This window comes from Aquarana catesbeiana, linkage group LG05 (genome assembly GCF_042186555.1).
Source record: "Aquarana catesbeiana isolate 2022-GZ linkage group LG05, ASM4218655v1, whole genome shotgun sequence".
NCBI classification, from domain to species: domain Eukaryota; kingdom Metazoa; phylum Chordata; class Amphibia; order Anura; family Ranidae; genus Aquarana; species Aquarana catesbeiana.
This window is the reverse complement of record NC_133328.1, coordinates 612,060,934-612,078,794: the sequence shown is the minus strand read 5'-3', so window position 1 is coordinate 612,078,794 and position 17,861 is coordinate 612,060,934.

Below are 17,861 nucleotides of genomic sequence, written 5' to 3'. Positions count from 1 at the left end.
TGTACGAGGCTTTAGTGTTCTGACTCCCAGGGGACAAAGTGCATGCAGTTCTTTGTCCCATCTTCTTAGGTTCTTTGTGAGCCTAGCTACGAGGTCAATAAATGCACTCCCCTCTCACCTCAGCTGCCGACAACATAGCTAACAAGGAAAAGGCTGGTCGATAACCAGTGCTTGTCTCGACTCCAAGGCAACTGACTGCAAGAGGAATGCAGTGGGATGGAAGCCTGACATGTCCCGCCTACCTCTGCATTCTTCTTGCTCGCTTGAGCCCGAGGCAAGCGCCAGTTATTACACAGCCATCCCCTTGCTAGCTACAAGGTCGAACAGGACACCTTTCCATTCACGTCTATTCTACAACATAGCTAACAAGGAGAAGGCTGTTGGATAACCAGTGCTTGTCACGGATCCAAGGCAAGCAACTGCAAGAGGAATGCAGAGGGTTGGAAGCCTGACATGTCCTCCCTCCCTCTGCATTCTTCTTGCTTCCGCTGGAGCCAAGACAAGCGCCGTTTTTTACGCAGCCATCTCCTTGCTAGATATGAGGTCAAATAGGACACCCTTTCCATCTGAAGCTGTCCGACAACATAGCTAACAAGGAAAAGGCTACTAGATAACCAGTGCTTGTCTCGACTCCAAGGCAACTGACTGCAAGAGGAATGCAGTGGGATGGAAGCCTGACATGTCCCGCCTACCTCTGCATTCTTCTTGCTCCCCGTTTGGGCCCGAGGCAAACGCCAGTTATTACACAGCCATCCCCTTGCTAGCTACAAGGTCAAACAGGACACCTTTCCATTCACGTCTATTCTACAACATAGCTAACAAGGAGAAGGCTGTTGGATAACCAGTGCTTGTCACGGAATCCAAGGCAAGTGACTGCAGGAGGAATGCAGAGGGGTGGAAGCCTGACATGTCCTCGTTACCTTTGCATTCTTCTTGCTTCTGCTGGAGCCAAGACAAGGGCCGATTTTTACGCAGCCATCGCCTTGCTAGATATGAGGTCAAACAGGACACCCTTTCCACCTGAAGCTGTCCGACAACATAGCTAACAAGGCTACTAGATAACCAGTGCTCATCTAGACTCCAGGGCAAGGGACTGCAAGAGAAATGCAGAGGGATGAAAGCCTGACATATCCCCCCTAACTCTGAATTCCTCTTGCCACTGCTTAAAGCGGAGTTCCACACAAAAATGGAACTTCCGCTTTTCGGAACCCTCCCCCCCTCCGGTGTCACATTTGGTACCTTTCAGGGGGGAGGGGGGTGCAGATACCTGTCTAAGACAGGTATTTGCATCCACTTCCGGCATAGACTCCCACGGGAGTCTATGCCTCTTCCTGTCCCTCCGTGCTGTCTCCTGGGAAACACACAGGTCCCAGGAGATAGCGGGGACCAGTTACGATGCGCGGCGCGACTCGCGCATGCGCAGTAGGGAACCGGGAAGTGAAGCCGCAACGCTTCACTTCCTGATTCCCTCACCTAGGATGGCGGCGGCAGCTGCCGAGAATCGAGCGGGTTATCGGCGTCGGCTGCCAACATCGCTGGACCCTGGGACAGGTAAGTGGCCATTTATTAAAAGTCAGCAGCTGCAGTATTTGTAGCTGCTGGCTTTTAATATTTTTTTTTTAGGTGGATTTAGGTGGACTCCCTCTTTAAGTTCAGACAAGCAGCAATTATTTAGCAGCCATCACCTTGCTAGCTATGAGGTTGGACAGGGCACCTTCTCCCCACACAGATGTCCAACAATATAGCTAACAAGGAGAAGGCTGCTAGATAACCAGTGCTCACCTCGGCTCCAAGGCAAGTGACTCCGAGAGGAATGCAGTGGGATGGAAGCCTGACATGTCCCCCCTACCCCTGCATTCCTCTTGACGCCGCTTGAGCTGAGACAAGCGGCAGTTATTACGCAGCCATCTACCTGCTAGCTATGAGGTCGGATAGGGGACCCTCCCCACCAGCAGTTGTCTAACAAAGCAGATAACAAGAAGAAGGTTGCTAGATAACCAGCATTTGTCTTGGCTCCAAGAACTTTCCCTAGACTAGCTATGGCAGGAAGAATTCAGAGGGAGAGGGACTGCCAGTCTTCCATCCCTCTGCATTCCTTGGACAAGTGCTTGAGATGAGACAAGTGCCGGTTATCAAGCTGCCATCTTCTTGCCAGCTACGTTGTTGGCTGGCTACAGAGGGAGGGGTGCCCTATAAGCACATAGGAAGATGTCCCTGGCGTGTTTTTTCTTCGGGGCAGAATAAGTTAGAAGATCACTAGATTTCACTAGATTTACAGTATTGTTGTGTGCTTACAGCATTTTTAAAGAGACAGAAAAATTGAATAATGTACTGCAGAGATATACTAAATATGTTTTTTTATTTTATTTTGCCCAGGCATATGGTACACATTAATTATGTTTGTGCCAGTATGAATATTTAACATAAATTACAGACACTATTGGCAAAAGTTGTACCCAGAAATTTGAGATGGGTTTAAGTCTTCCACATCCACTATGGTCATTGTAGTAGATTTACTAAAACTGGTGCACTCAGAATGTGATGCAGCTTGGCATGGTAGCCAATCAGCTTCTCACCTCAGCTTGCTCATTTAAACTTTGGCAATAAAACCTGGAAGCTGATTGGTTTCAATGCAGAAGTGAGCCTGATATTGCACTCTCCAGGATTAGTAAATAACCCCATTGCGTTCTCCATGCACCAGCTTCAAGAGAATTGCTGAGAATAAGGATAATGTTCCCCTGGCATTTATGGATCTGATCAAAGCTATTGTTCTAGTAAGATGAAAAAGGACTATCCCCAGTTGTGTAGAAAAATTGCCGCTGACAGCAACATCACCAGTTGGGTGAGTGCTACGTCGATCTGATGGGACCAGTTTGTAAATTTGTTTTCTTTAAAGCAGGACTCCAGCCTTCCCTGCAGTCTTGCATAGTTGTACAGGCTCCTCTCCTGTAATTGAAATTGCTTAGAATGATTTCACTGCACACTGTGAACTTTTCACAACGTGCATTAGAAGCTGCAGCAAAAGAAAGAGAGAGAGAGAGAGAAAAAAGAAAAAAGAAAGAGACCGCCTCATTATCTGGACCAGTGATGAAAACACTAGGTTTAAAAGAGACATGTAATGAAAATATTATTTAAACATTTAATTCTTCTGTTTATAAGGGGGTGGCTGGGGAGAAACTGGGGAAATCATAATATTATCAGTATAAACCTCAGCTTTCACAGTTCAATACATTTATGGACATGATCCTTGCACTATATGCGATCAATAATTGCATGTGCCCACATTTGCAAGTAACATCTTTCCTTGGCATATATTCCGGATGGCATGCTGAGGATGTGATGGATTCCTTCACATCAGTGACTTACCAGAAGTGCAACTCAAGTCAATGGACAACAGTCAATAGAAGTCAACAGACTTTTGTAAATGTGCGTTGAGGTCCAATCATCTGGCTAGCCTAAATTTGAATTATGGCAGAGGTTTTTATGTCCACAAGGGTGGGTTTCTGCATCGACATAAGATTATTTAAGATTCAGTGACAACAGAAATGGATTACCCATCAGGCTTTCCCAAGATGGCTTCTAGAGTCCATGATCATGGACCAAGAACCATTCTCAAAAACATTGCTAGGGACATAAGTAGAGAGTTCTGACTTTAAACATTAAAAAGTAACTCAGTGTCTACAGTATATATAAAGGTAGAAGGCTGCAGGTATGACTGTGGAAACCAATAGGAATTCACTGCTCAAATGATGGACATCAGCAGGGGGAATTATGGTGTGAAAGGTCTATTATGATGCCATTCATGATTCCTGTTAGAAAGCAGCAGGTCCCTTTCCCCGGGCAAATAAAATTGTCAGGATTGGCAAGCATTATCTCATTATGGACAGCTCCAGAAAAATGGCTTTTCTTTATTATGTATGTTCACATTGCTGACCAGGAATACGGTCATACTAGCACATGGCGAACAGCTGTTTGATTCAATGAAAGAGAACCTCTACAAGATATTATAGTCACTGATCTGGAATGCTGAGTAAGCTTATACCGACATGATAAATGTTCTAGATGCCTTCAAGCAAAATCAGCAAATTGTTCTTTAAAGTTGGGGGTATAATTGGCTGAAGCATCATAAAGGGCCTGTAGACAAAAGATGATCTGGCTCCCTGGTGCCCAACCTGCAAGGCCACCTACATCCCTTTGGCATTTATTGTGGGACCCGAAGAGCCTCTTCAGGCAGTAGTTTGCATTTTCATTACCTAGGTGACTACTTTCTTCAATTAAGAGAAAAATATTTTTTATATGAGATTCCAGTATTCAAATGGTAGGATTATTTCATTTTACTATCTTACGTTTCAGTGCTGTCCATGCCTTTTCTCTTTTTTATTTTTATAATGAGAAAAAATATAATATATGGCACAAATAAGTTTTTAAAGGGGCTGTAAGAAGCACAAATGTGAAAGCATTAATTTGTGAAGGGATTGTAATAGCAGTCTCATGTAATGTGTCTCTAGCCTATGGTCATCTTCTGAAGCATGTCCCCAGTCTCCAACAACCTTTACAGTATAGCATATTCAGAGTCTCTAATAATCTCCTGCAGCATATCTGCACTCTATGAACATCTTTTATAACATACCCATAGTCTCTGACTATTACCCCTACCATGCCCACAGTCTCTGACCACTTCCTATTACAATTCTGCACTCTATAACCATCTTTGGTAGTATGTCCATAGTCTTTAATCATCGCCTTCAGCACGCCCCTGGTTTCTGACAGCCTCCTGTTACATGTCTGCACTCTCTGATCATCTCTTGTAGCATGCCCATAGTCTCTGTTTATCACCTCCAGCATGCCCATAGTCTCTGTTTATCACCTCCAGCATGCCCATAGTCTCTGTTTATCACCTCCAGCATGCCCATAGTCTCTGTTTATCACCTCCAGCATGCCCAGTCTCTTATCATAACTTCCACCATGCCCAGAGTCTCTGAAAATCACCTCCAGCATGCCCATAGTCTCCGTTTATCACCTCCAGTATGCCCATAGTCTCTGTCTATCACCTCCAGTATGCCCATAGTCTCTGATCATCACCTCCAGCATGCCTATAGTCTCTGATCATCACCTCCAGTATGCCTATAGTCTCTGATCATCCCCTCCAGCATGCCCATAGTCTCTGATCATCACCTCCAGCATGCCCATAGTCTCTTATCATAACTTCCACCATGCCCAGAGTCTCTGAAAATCACCTCCAGCATGCCCATAGTCTCTGTTTATCACCTCCAGTATGCCCATAGTCTCTGTCTATCACCTCCAGCATGGCCATAGTCTCTGATCATCCCCTCCAGCATGCCCATAGTCTCTGATCATCACCTCCAGCATGCCTATAGTCTCTGATCATCCCCTCCAGCATGCCCATAGTCTCTGATCATCACCTCCAGCATGCCCATAGTCTCTTATCATAACCTCCACCATGCCTATAGTCTCTGATCATCACCTCTAGCATCCCTATAGCCTCTGACCACCTCCGCTTACATGTCTGCACTCACTGGCTATCTTCCCCATCCCTCAGCCACGTGTCTACACAAGGAATGCCCCGGCTGCAGACGATTGGCCAATACAGGGGACAGCTTCCTGGTGGGCTTGCTCAGTTGGGTCTGGACTAGGATGCGAATATGCCTGAGCCCATCATTAGTTAACAGAAACAGGTAGACTCCCACTGCTGACCTTTCATGCCTAAAATGCTAATTGCCCAATTATCATTAGGATCTGATGTGTCTCATACAGATACTTCCTTATACAGTTTTACAAGTGTCTGTCATTTCTATATTTTTTTCTGGATGTTTTTTCAGTCAGTAGATTTAAATATTCTGAGAACCCACGTGTCATCAAATAACATGCCCATTGCCTAAATGGCACTGAATACATTTCCCAGCATTACTTTATTCAACCCGTGGTTGCAGAGAAAGTTTATAGGTGACTTTTATTGCAAAATTTATGTGCGGCAGTCATTTTTCACTGCAGCTCAGCTTTTTTCTCAGGATAGTGTTATTGGTGGATCTTCCAGCGCTGCATGACAGGTCTTCTTTAATGCAACACATGTGAATCTGCCCATTTTCTGAGCTTTCCCTGTCCATAACACCAGTCTGTTACCTCATATTTCCTCTGGAGTTTAATGTGAGGTTGTGACCCCTTGTAGGATTTCTCCTTATCGGAAGACAACTTCCATCCTGTTCTTTGTTACAGCTCTAAGCAAACAGCGGGGGCTACTCAGGAACATTATCCTGGCCTTGTTGTGGACAGCGGATGGAAAGTAGTAGAGAAATGGCTCAGCACAAATTTAGAGATGGGGAAGGGATATGCAGAATTGATACTCATTAGAGTCAAATGTTTATACAATACAGCTAGGGATATGCAGGATTTCCATAGACTGGATTTTTTTCAAGAGCTATTAAAAACGAATTCCAGGTATGGATATTTTTACATAGCTACATTGGTCCAGCTTGGACCAATGTAACTATGTATATACCATACTTGGCCAATGCTCTTGGAAGCTGGTGGTAGATACTGCTACTCAAGTGATCTCCACTTGCTTCTGGGTGCCGTGCCAAACGGCTGGCCTGGTGCTCTGTAAATACAGAAGTTTGGCCACTTGACATGGGTGTCATTCAGAGAATGCTTTTCATTTTCTGAATGAATGCTCAGCACTTTCTGATTGGACGAGGTGGGGGGTGACATTACTCTCTCCACTTTGTCCAATCACGGAAAACACTTTGCATTCAATCAGAAAATGCAAAGCATTCTCTGAATGGCCGCCATTCTAAGCAGCCAACATCCTATGTTCAGAATGCATCAGGCTGGCCGCTCAGCAGGGCCCTGGAAGCAAATAAAGATCACAGGCGTAACAGTGTCCTGCTTCCAGGGGCATTGACCAAGTATTGGTCCAGTTTGCTCCAAACTGGGCCAATGTAACTACGTAAAATATTTACCATACCTAGAATTCACCTTTAAAATGTAATATCAGCTAAAACTGTTTCCATTTAGATGAAGAAGGTTTGGAACCTTTGTTGAGTTGCTTTTGCTGTCTTTGTACCCATTGTGGAGATTTCTCCTTCACATACCATGCTGGTGACCACTGCAACTTTGATAGAAAGCACAAGACCCCCACTATCCAAAAAGGGACAAAGACAAGCAAGAGCGGGGGTGCTCGGAACTGTAGTGTTTTCTACTTGTTTTTGCACCAAGATGAATCACTTTGAAGTGCAGAAACTTCTTTTGGACTATATATATATATATATATATATATATATATATATATATATATATATATATATATATATATATATATATATATATATATATATATATATGCCCTTGGCTAGTATATATTGTCTGTTTTCTGGAGTTTGGCTTTAAATCTGGCATTTAGGACAGCTGGCAACTAGGGATGAGGTTCGAAATCATCACTGCCATGGGTATGGAGAGAATCCCCGAGATTGGCAAAGTTTGCTAATCGCGAACATTTGGCCAAAAAATTAGCAGGTTTCCTGCTAGAAACAAGGCACAACCTATATTGCAGTGCATAGCCTTCGACCCTGTCAGCTAAGTCACAAAAGCCAATCACTTGTAGGAACAGCTCCATTTCTTTAAAAGGGTGAGCTCACAGCAGCAATATTGTTAGTGTCTGTCTTTTACGGAGAGCTGACAATTCTATCTAGGGAAAAATACTATGGGGTTGATTTACTAAAACTGGAGAGTGCAGAATATTGTGCTGCTTTGCACAGAAACCAATCAGCTTCCAGGTTTTATTATCAAAGCTTAATTGAACAAGCTGAAGTTAGAAGCTGATTGGCCATCATGTACAGCTGCACCAGATTTTGCACTCTCCAGTTTTAGTAAATCTATTACTCTACATCTATCTCTAGAAGTGATGTATGAAGTCTGGCAGTGGGGTGATTTGGCGGACTGTTTGTTACTAGCTGCAACACCATGGCTACATACTTATTAATTTTGGCAATGGAACATGCAACCCACAACAGTGCCCGGCTTCCTTTGCCTTTTGCTTGTGAAGAGCTTACTAATTAAGCCCTACAAATGGCCAGAAAGGAATAACAAGATATGTGCCCCATAGACTGACCTAGAGTTTGCCATATAGTCAGTAAATTTTGAGCAATATTTGTGATTGTGAGCCCAGGCAATATCACTCACCTATTGGCAACCCCGGACAGGTTTCTCAGGTCAGGCCCTGGAAGTCCTCCATCGGCTCCAGGAATACAGCTTGCCAGGAACTTGATACTTTCCCTGACTTGGCATTGTGTAAATTAGTTAGATGTGGGTGGGCATATTTTCTCAGAATATAAATTCCATAAATCGCTCTTAAAACCACTTAATCTTGTTTTTCCTGTATATTTATGTGGTGATTATGATTTCAGGAGAACAATAAAGATTTCATTTCCTTGATATTTTTGTCATGTATAGTAAAAGAACAAAGCGCTCTATAAAATCGCCGTACAGCCTCTATCAGAATGTCGGTATCTCGGTCTGAGAGCTGCTAGACAGAATTAATTACCCTCAGTTCCGCTGGTTTAACTTCTCCTGAATTGCACTTTCTTCACACAAGTCAATAGATGCTGACAGAATAGGAAGTGCAAAAGCTAAATATGGAATCAAGAAACATAGATACTATGCTAAAGGATGATTCTAGCCTTGAATACAGTGCTGTGAATAAGTATTTGCCCCTTTCCTGAATTTTTTTTTTGCATATTTATCACACTTATTATTATTATTTATTCAGATCATCAAACACATTTTAATATTACATAAAGATCACCCGAGTAAATAAAAAATGCACTTTTTAAATGATGATTTCATTTTATAAGGGGAAAAAATCTGTATAAACGTGCCTGGCCCTATGTGAAAAAGCAATTCCCCCCTGAACCGCTTCTGCATAACACAAGTGCACTTGAGCTTGAGGTCACAAACTGATGGCTGAAACTTCTGGTAGAGCTCAGAATTCATGGTTCCATCAATTATAGTAAGTTGCCCAGGTCCTGAAGCTGCAAAGCAGCCCCAGACCATCACCCTACCACCACCATGTGTGACCGTTGGCATGATGTTCTTTTTATGAAATGCTGTGTTAGTTTTATGCCAGATGTAACGGGACGCACACCTTCCAAAAAGTTACATTTTTGGCTCATCAGTCCACAGAATATTTCCCCAAAAGTCTTGGGGATAATCAAGATGTTTTTTGGCAAACCTGAGGCGAGACTGTGTGTTCTTTTTGGTCAGCAGTGGCTTTCTCCTTGGACCTCTCCCAAGGATTCCATTTTTGCCCAGTCTATTTCTTATTGTTGAATTATGAACGCTGATCTTACCTGAGGCAAGTGAGGCCTGCAGTTCTTTAGATGTTGTTCTGGGTTGTTCTGTGTTCTTTTATGACCTCCCAGATGAGTCGTCGTGGAAGACTCCTGGGAAGGTTCACCACTGTTCCAAGTTTTCTCTATTTGTGGATAATGGCTCTTCCCGTGGTTCACTGGAGTCCTAAAGCCTAAGGGTCGGTTCACAATACAAGGACTTGGGATCCGACTTGTAAGCCTTCAAGTCGCCCCAAGTTGCTTTACTTAAAGATTTGCATTAGGGTCAATGAGAGCGTCTTAATTTACACTACTGAAGTCGCTCCGACTTCAGAAAAGGTTCCTGTAGTACTTCAATCCGACTTCTAGGCGACCTGTACCCATAGAATTCAATGGAAGTCGCCTCCAAGTCAGATCTCCATCTATATTGAAGTGACTTTACAGGAAAAGAAATTAGTTTACCCAGGCAAACCCCTCCCTCCCAGAGGGCGCGTTGAAGCCGCGTTGAAGTCACCTTGCAAAGTCGCGCTGAAGTCGTGTTGCCCCTGTGTGAATCGAGGCTTAGAAATGGCATTGTTACCCTTTCCAGACTGATATGTGTCAATTACTTTGTTTCTCATCTGTTCTTGAGTTTCTTTAGATTGCGGCATGATGTGTTGCTTGTTGAAATATTTTTAGCATGCCTCACTTTTTCAAGCAGCTTCTATTTAAGAGATTTCTTGATTCAACAGGTCTGGCAGTAACCAGGACTGGGTGTGGCAAGTGAAATTTAACTCAAAAACTTTCAAAAAAATGTGGTTAATCACAGTTCATTCATGATTTAGCAAAGGGGGGGGGGTACTTTTTCATATAAGGCCAGGCAGGTTTGGACAGCTTTTTTCACTTAATAAATTAAATCATCATTTAAAAACTGCATTTTGGATTTACTCTGGTTATCTTTGTGTAATAATAAAATTTGTTTGATTATCTGAATCATTTAAGTGTGACAAATATGTAAAAAAAAAAATTAAAAATCAGGAAGGGGCAAATACTTTTTCACAATGCGTGTACACATAAACATTAAAATGTACATCAGCTTTCACACATTCATGTAGTTTTTTTTCTCATTGTTTCACTTTAACTGTTTGCCGTCCAACCGCCGTCATTATACTGCGGCAGGTCAGCACGCTCTCGCGAACCGTCGTAGCTATACGTCGGCTTGCGGGATCGGGATAGTAGGCGAGCACATGCTGCCGGAGGTGTGCTAGGAACCATGATCCGTCACTTCCTCAAGGGGTTAACACAGTTAACCCCTTGATCGTCCCCTAGTGTTAACCCCTTCACTGCCAGTGACATTTTTACAGTAATCAGTGCATTTTTATAGCACTGATCCCTGTATAAATGCCAATGGTCCCAAAAATGGGTCAAAAGTGTCCGATGTGTCCGCCATAATGTCACAGTCCCGATAAAAATCGCAGATCGCCGCCATTACTAGTAAAAAAATAAATAAATAATAAAAATGCTATAAATCTATCCCTTATTTTGTAGACGCTATAACTTTTGTGCAAACCAATCAATATACGCTTATTGTGATTTTTTTTTTTTTTTTTTACCAAAAATATGTAGAAGAATACATATCGGCCTAAACTGAGAAAAAATTTGCTTTTTTAAAAAAAATAAATGGGGATATATATTATAGCAAAAAGTACAAAATATTGTGTTTTTTTCAAAATTGTCGCTCTTTTTTTTGTTTATAGCGCAAAAAATAAAAACCGCAGAGGCGATCAAATACCACCAAAAGAAAGCTCTATTTGTGCGAAAAAAATACGTCAACTTTGTTTGGGTGCAGCGTCGCACGACCGCTCAATTGTCAGTTAATATGACGCAGTGCCAAATCGCAAAAAATGGTCATTCAGCAGCGAAATCTTCCAGGGCTGGAGTGGTTAAGCATTATTAAAATTACTGCTCTCGAAAAAACGTACGTTTTTTAAAACTTTTTTTTGCATTGATCCATGTCCCCTGGGGCAGGACCCGGGTCCCCAAACACTTTTATGACAATAACTTGCATATAAGCCTTTAAAATGAGCACTTTTGATTTGTTATGTTGGTGTCCCATAGACTTTAACAGTGTTTGTGCGTTTGTCCAAATTTTTTGCCTGTTCACAAGTTCTGGTGCAAACCAAACCGGGGGCGGGGGGGTTCGGTTCATCCTTATTTACCATTATCATTGAAAGTGAAAGAAAATTCCAAATTTTGGGTTGTTCCCATAAAAGTTAAGCTGGTACCAGTGGCGGCTGGTGCTCCAATTTTTTTGGGGGGACACAAAGAAAACTGAAAAATACAGAAAAAAAAAACATCTATTGCAGCCACTGTGCCATCAAACGCAGCCACTGTGTCCATCAAATGCAGCCACTGTGCCCAAATGCTGCCAATGTGCCCATCAAATGTTGTGTCCTCCATCCGTCTCCTCCCCTCCTCCTGATAGGCGTCCAATTTCCGACCAAAAGCTCACATCGGACTTTTGCATGCGGAATTTCCGATCGTGTGTACGGGACATAAGGCTCTAATCAGGTGCTTCAAAAATACACCCCAGCTGCTGTAATTCAGTCGTCCGGCGTCCAAAAAGAACGTCTGAATAGGGGGTGGCGGCGACAGCCATGGATAGATTCATGCAATGCATGAATCTGTCTATCTACATAGAGAGGGGTGACTGGAGATAGGGGGCGGCACCGGTGCGCCCTTAATGGACGCACCGCCACTGACTGGTACACACTATACATATTACTCAGTTCCGGTCAGAGCCGCTGTACTAATTATGCAAAGTTAGTACAGCAATCTCCCTTACTAAACTATTGTGTTCTGACAGGGGAACGACCGACTGCTGGTTTTCCAGCATGCACCTCTGACAGAAGCAGGCCATTTGGCCAACTACTGTTGGGCACACCGACATACACAGACATACACTGACAGAAGGCGGCCAGTTTGTTTTGAACTGTCAAATGTCTCCCGATATTCGGCCCATGTGTACCTGGCTTAATAGAGGGGAAATCTTCCAATGGGGACACTAGTTCTGGTGACATGGGGGGCCCCAAAGGATTCCCTTAATTTGCAGGGATTTTCTCTCACTTCCAGTTTTGGCTACGGGACAGGAAGTTAAAGTAAATCTCCCCAATGGGACACAGATGGGGTTACAACCTTCTTTACTCTTTCAAAAATAAAAAAAAATAAAAGGTTTGCAATAGTTCTACTTTAATACAATACAATACACAACAATAATAGCTCCATATGCACATTCTTTTGGTACAACATAGAGCTTTTTCGACCCCGTAGACTTTTAAAAATGCATGAAAAATGCAGCAAAAAAAAACAAAAAACAAACAAAAATGTATGAAAATGCAGATGTGTGAACCTAGATTTATAAAGTGTGAATAAGGTTCAGGAGGACAGTATTTTCAATATCCCGAAAAATCAAGAACACATGGACATGACCCCAAACAGGAGGTAAGATCAGAACTAACCTTAGAAAGTGTTATCCTACTAGAGTAGTTGATGCTTGGAATAGACTTCCAGCAGAGGTAGCGAGCCAGTCAACAATAAGTGGATTTAAACATGCTTGGGACAAACATAGATCCAAAAAAGGTTAAATATAAAAACAAAAAGCCCATAAAAAAAAAAAAAAGGATCAGACGCAACAACTGGTGAGGTTGAATAAAGACACCAGTCCATCTAGTTCATCCTGTGTAGGTGTGTGTATGTGAGTGTGTCAATATCATTTCCTATATCCCTGTACATTGCATTTGTTAGGATTCCCATCTAAGTCTTTTTTGACACTTTCCACTGACACCACTGATTGTGGAAGGGAGTTCCACATCCTTACCGCTCTAATGCCGCGTACGGACGATCGGACATTCCGACAACAAAATCCTGGATTTATTTCCGACTGATGTTGGCTCAAACTTGTCTTGCATACACACGATCGCACAAATGTTGTCGGAAATTCCGATCGCCAAGAACGCGATGACATACAACACATACGACAAGCGGAGAAAAATGAAGTTCAATAGCCAGTGCGGCTCTTCTGCTTGATTCCGAGCATGCATGGAATTTTGTGCGTCAGAATTGTGTACAGACGATCGGAATTTACGACAACAGATTTTGTTGTCGGAAAATTTGAGATCCAGCTCTCAAATTTTTGTTGTCGGAAATTTCCGACAATAAGCTCACATCGAACATTTGTTGTCGGAAATTCCGACCGTGTATACACGGCGTTATAGTAAAGAACAAAATATTAATATAGTAAAGAACCCAACACGCAGTTTAGAAAAAAGAAAGTCTGAGAGCTGCTCCCTGACATGAGACACCTCCATCCCTATAATGCACAGAGAAACAAAGATTCGCCCGTGGGACTTTAAATGAAGTGTCCATGATGATCACAGGTAAATAAAGTAAAATGTAGGGATGTAAAAGTAATAACAGAGTTTATTGAAAAAAATATCATCCAGTACAAGTCATGAACATAAGTGACAAATTCATAAGAACAGCAGCATGATAAAGTAGTCCTAAAAACATAGCCATAATGACATAACACCAAAATATTGAGAGTACAGATATACTTGATACATCTCTAAACTGACGCGTTTCGCCAGCTCTCCTTGCTTCATCAGGGGCTGATGTGTATATATGATGTCTGTAACAACAAGTAAAAAGTATATTGGAGTATAGGTTATGATTGAACAACAACATGAAGCCAGAGCTAGTTATCCAATACCTACTTGTCAGGCGATTGGCCCCAAGGGCTGACCCCAGGCAAGGGTCAGCGGAAAAACATCTACCCGGGAGCTGAAGGGGAGAAGACCACCATATATTTCACTACAGCGAGTACGCCCTGCAAGATTCATGGGTAACACTTGGGTTCACATTCCTCTATATTTTCTTTTGTCCTCTTTTTTGCTTTTGGTTTTTTCATGCTCTGCAGGACAACTTGCACCCCTGATACTCAAGTATATTACTTTACATCTTCAGGACATTGTTATATTTATTATTTCAGATACACATATATTTTTTACATTTATTTTGTTACAGTGAGCACGCTCTGTAACCATCATGGGTGACATTTGGTCCATCCTTCTCTTTTTTCATCAGTTTGCCATGCCTGCCCTGTGTCTGATCTCGGTCCTCCCTGCTGTGGTCTTCTCCCCTTCAGCTCCCGGGGGAGATGTTTTTCCACTGACCCTTGCCTGGGGTCAGCCCTTGGGGCCAATCGCCTGACAAGTAGGTATACTCCAATATACTTTTTACTTGTTGTTACAGACATCAGATATACACATCAGCCCCTGATGAAGCCAGGAGAGCTCGCGAAACGCGTCGGGTTAGAGATGTATCATGTATATCTGTACTCTCAATATTTTGATGTTATGTCATTATGGCTATGTTTTTAGGACTACTTTATCATGCTGCTGTTCTTATGAATTTGTCACTTATGTTCATGACTTGTACTGGATGATATTTTTTTCAATAAACTCTGTTATTACTTTTACATCCCTACATTTTTACTTACTCTACTTTATTTACCTGTGATCATCATGGACACTTCATTTAAAGTCCCACGGGCGAATCTTTGTTTCAACACGCAGTTTAAGGTTGAACTGCTTCTCCTCCAATTTCAAGCAAAAGGACAGAGAGTATTTTGGGACTTTAAATATACCCCTACTTACTTTGATCAGAGAGGTCCCACTAGGACACTGATTTGTCATCTGTTCCTCTTATATTTGAGGCCTGATGAGCTCTTCAGTTTTGAAATACCCCCTTCAATTCACTTGGAATCCACCCCTAAACAGTGACAACATTTTTATTTACATCAGACTCGATTTTGACTTGCTCTGGTCTATGTTTATGTGCTTGAGGGTTGTCTACCCATGAGCCGGAAGACTGTCTCTGAGACTCCCAAATTCTCCTGCCATAAAGCATTGAGCACACTATACTGCATCAGTCCTAGCTTTGTTTTTTAAATGATGGTCCTGATGAAGCGGATGATCGTGTTGAAACGCGTTGACCTTCTCTGAAGATTTAATGCACTTATCTTTGTAATGTATAGCACAGACAAAAAATGTGTTTTTATATTGTATGTAATAACAAATTATTTTTATACAAACTGTATGATATAGGATAATTTTTCTTTTTGCATGGTAAGTGTGCACACTGGGGTATATGCAAAGTCCCAAAATACTCTGTCCGTTTGCTACTATATTGGGATGATACCCTAGTGCTCACACATTTTATATTTACTGCACTCTTTCCCACAAACATAAACTCGAAGCATCTTCCAATTTCAAGTTGCCACTTGTCTTCTTGTGCTCCCTGAAACTGAATAGTTTCCTCTCTATGTTAGATTTACCATTGCGGTATTTGTATATGGCTATCATATCTCCTTTCAAACGTCTCTTCTCCAGGGAGAATACGCTTAATGCTCGTAGTCGTTCCTCGTAACTGAGGTCCTCCAGCCCCCTTATTAGCTTTCTTACCCTTCTCTGGACCCTCTCCAGTTCCAGCACATCCTTCCTGAGGACTGGTGACCAGACCTGGGTGGCATATTTAAGATGTGGCTGGACCAGAGTTTTGTAAAGTTGTAGAATTATAGTTTTATCTCTGGAGTAAATCCCCTTTTTGATGTATGCCAATATTCTGCTTGCTTTGCTTGACTCGACCACTGGACCACTTGGTCTTTTTCCACCACCATCATTTTTTTTTTTTTTTTGAGAATGCAGTTTTTCCTTCCCTATCTAATTCTGGTTTTCTTCCATGACCACCTTAGGTTTATGGAACTGTTACCTCTACAGCATTTTTTAGAATTTTGCTTTCCCTAATTGTGGCCGGGTTGAACTTGCCAGGATTCAATCTGTAGAAGCTCCATTATAGCCGATGACAGATGTAAATCTTGGCTCTTATACCAAGGAGGTTTTATTAAAAAAAAAGTCTTTAAAGAGCTTTTTCATTCTATTTCTTGGCATATTGGGTGAAAGTGAAATCGGATAAAATGACGGCACTAGAGCGCTTATCTGACTCATTGTAAACCTCCTTCGTTTTGTCTTTGCTGTATCACCTTACCTAAGACTTGGCAACAACAGACGAAGAAGACCATCCAAGTGAAGAATTATTTATTTGAACTGTGGAAAAAAAAATACTACCTATTCATCCGCCTTATTTGTCTTTTGTCAATTAGAGTGCGAACGACACTTCTTTTTTTTGTAATGTACTTTTTAAAATCTATCTGAGTACAGTATATCCAGCCATTGACAGCATTGATTTGTTGTTTGGCAACTGTTCTTCGAATGACGAGAGATGAGCAATGTTTGAGAAGCCCCATCTGGCCTGGCAGCCAGCTCATCTCCATATGTCTACATCCCGGGGACTCGGCACTTTGTAAAACAATAGTGATCCTGCCGAGATAGAATTGGATTAGAACCCTGCTGGGATAATTGACTGCAAAATCAGCTAGATTGCTAACAGGACAGTGATTAAAAAGGCCTCCTCTGAGAGGGACTATTGGCATTTTGTCATCTGTGGTTGGGGCTTCTAAAACCCAACATTTAACAGCCAAACTTATATAAGAGAAACATTAAATGTAGGCATTTCTTCCAATGATGGGGTCATCTATGGTTGTAAAAAAGTCTACAGACAGTGGATGTTTATGGTTGCATTGGGGGACACTTATAGTTTTATAGGCACTTCCATAGCCCTGGCTTACATGGCCTTGGGTAAAGTTGATTGGGCAGGATAGACTTTGTGAATATTTCCCCTGGGACAGGCTAGCTAACTCCAACCCCCATAGTCTTCATCCATTGCACACTTGCATGGTAATAGAAAGACCTTTTGTTTGTTGGCTGGGAGACATAGTTACATAGTTACATAGTAGGTGAGGTTGAAAAAAGACACAAGTCCATCAAGTCCAACCTATGTGTGTGATTATGTGTCAGTATTACATTACATATCCCTGTATATTGCGGTCAAAATGTATGGCCGATAGCAATAAAAAGCAGATAATGGGTCAAGCCTTCCTTCTAATGTTAAAAGTGTTTTGGGCGGGCCATAGACGGAGCGAATTTGGTGGTTGCAGGAAAGAAATTCACTCAATTTCCCCATCAACACAGACAGTGTTGACCAGGGGAATCCCTCTCACCGAGCCATTGTGTTCTCCCGAGGAAGCCATCCCCGACAGCGATTATTGCTAGCGGCTATAACAGCTGCTTGAAATATTTGCATGTAAAATCTGTCAGGCTGGTGGTACCAAAGTTGATCAATCAATCAACTTGGTACAGTCAGCCTGCCCATATATGGTTTGAATCACAGACAGTTCTCGCTGAACGGCCCCAAGATTCAAACCATCTATGGCCAGCTTTAGGGCCCATTTACAATTCTGTGGTGTGTTAATACAAGCGCGTTTGTGTGGTGTTCTGTAGTTCTGTAGTCTATAACATAGGAAGAAACACGTCTTCCTCTTTTTTTTCCCCTCTAAAGTCCCATTCATATGTAGAGTTATCATTG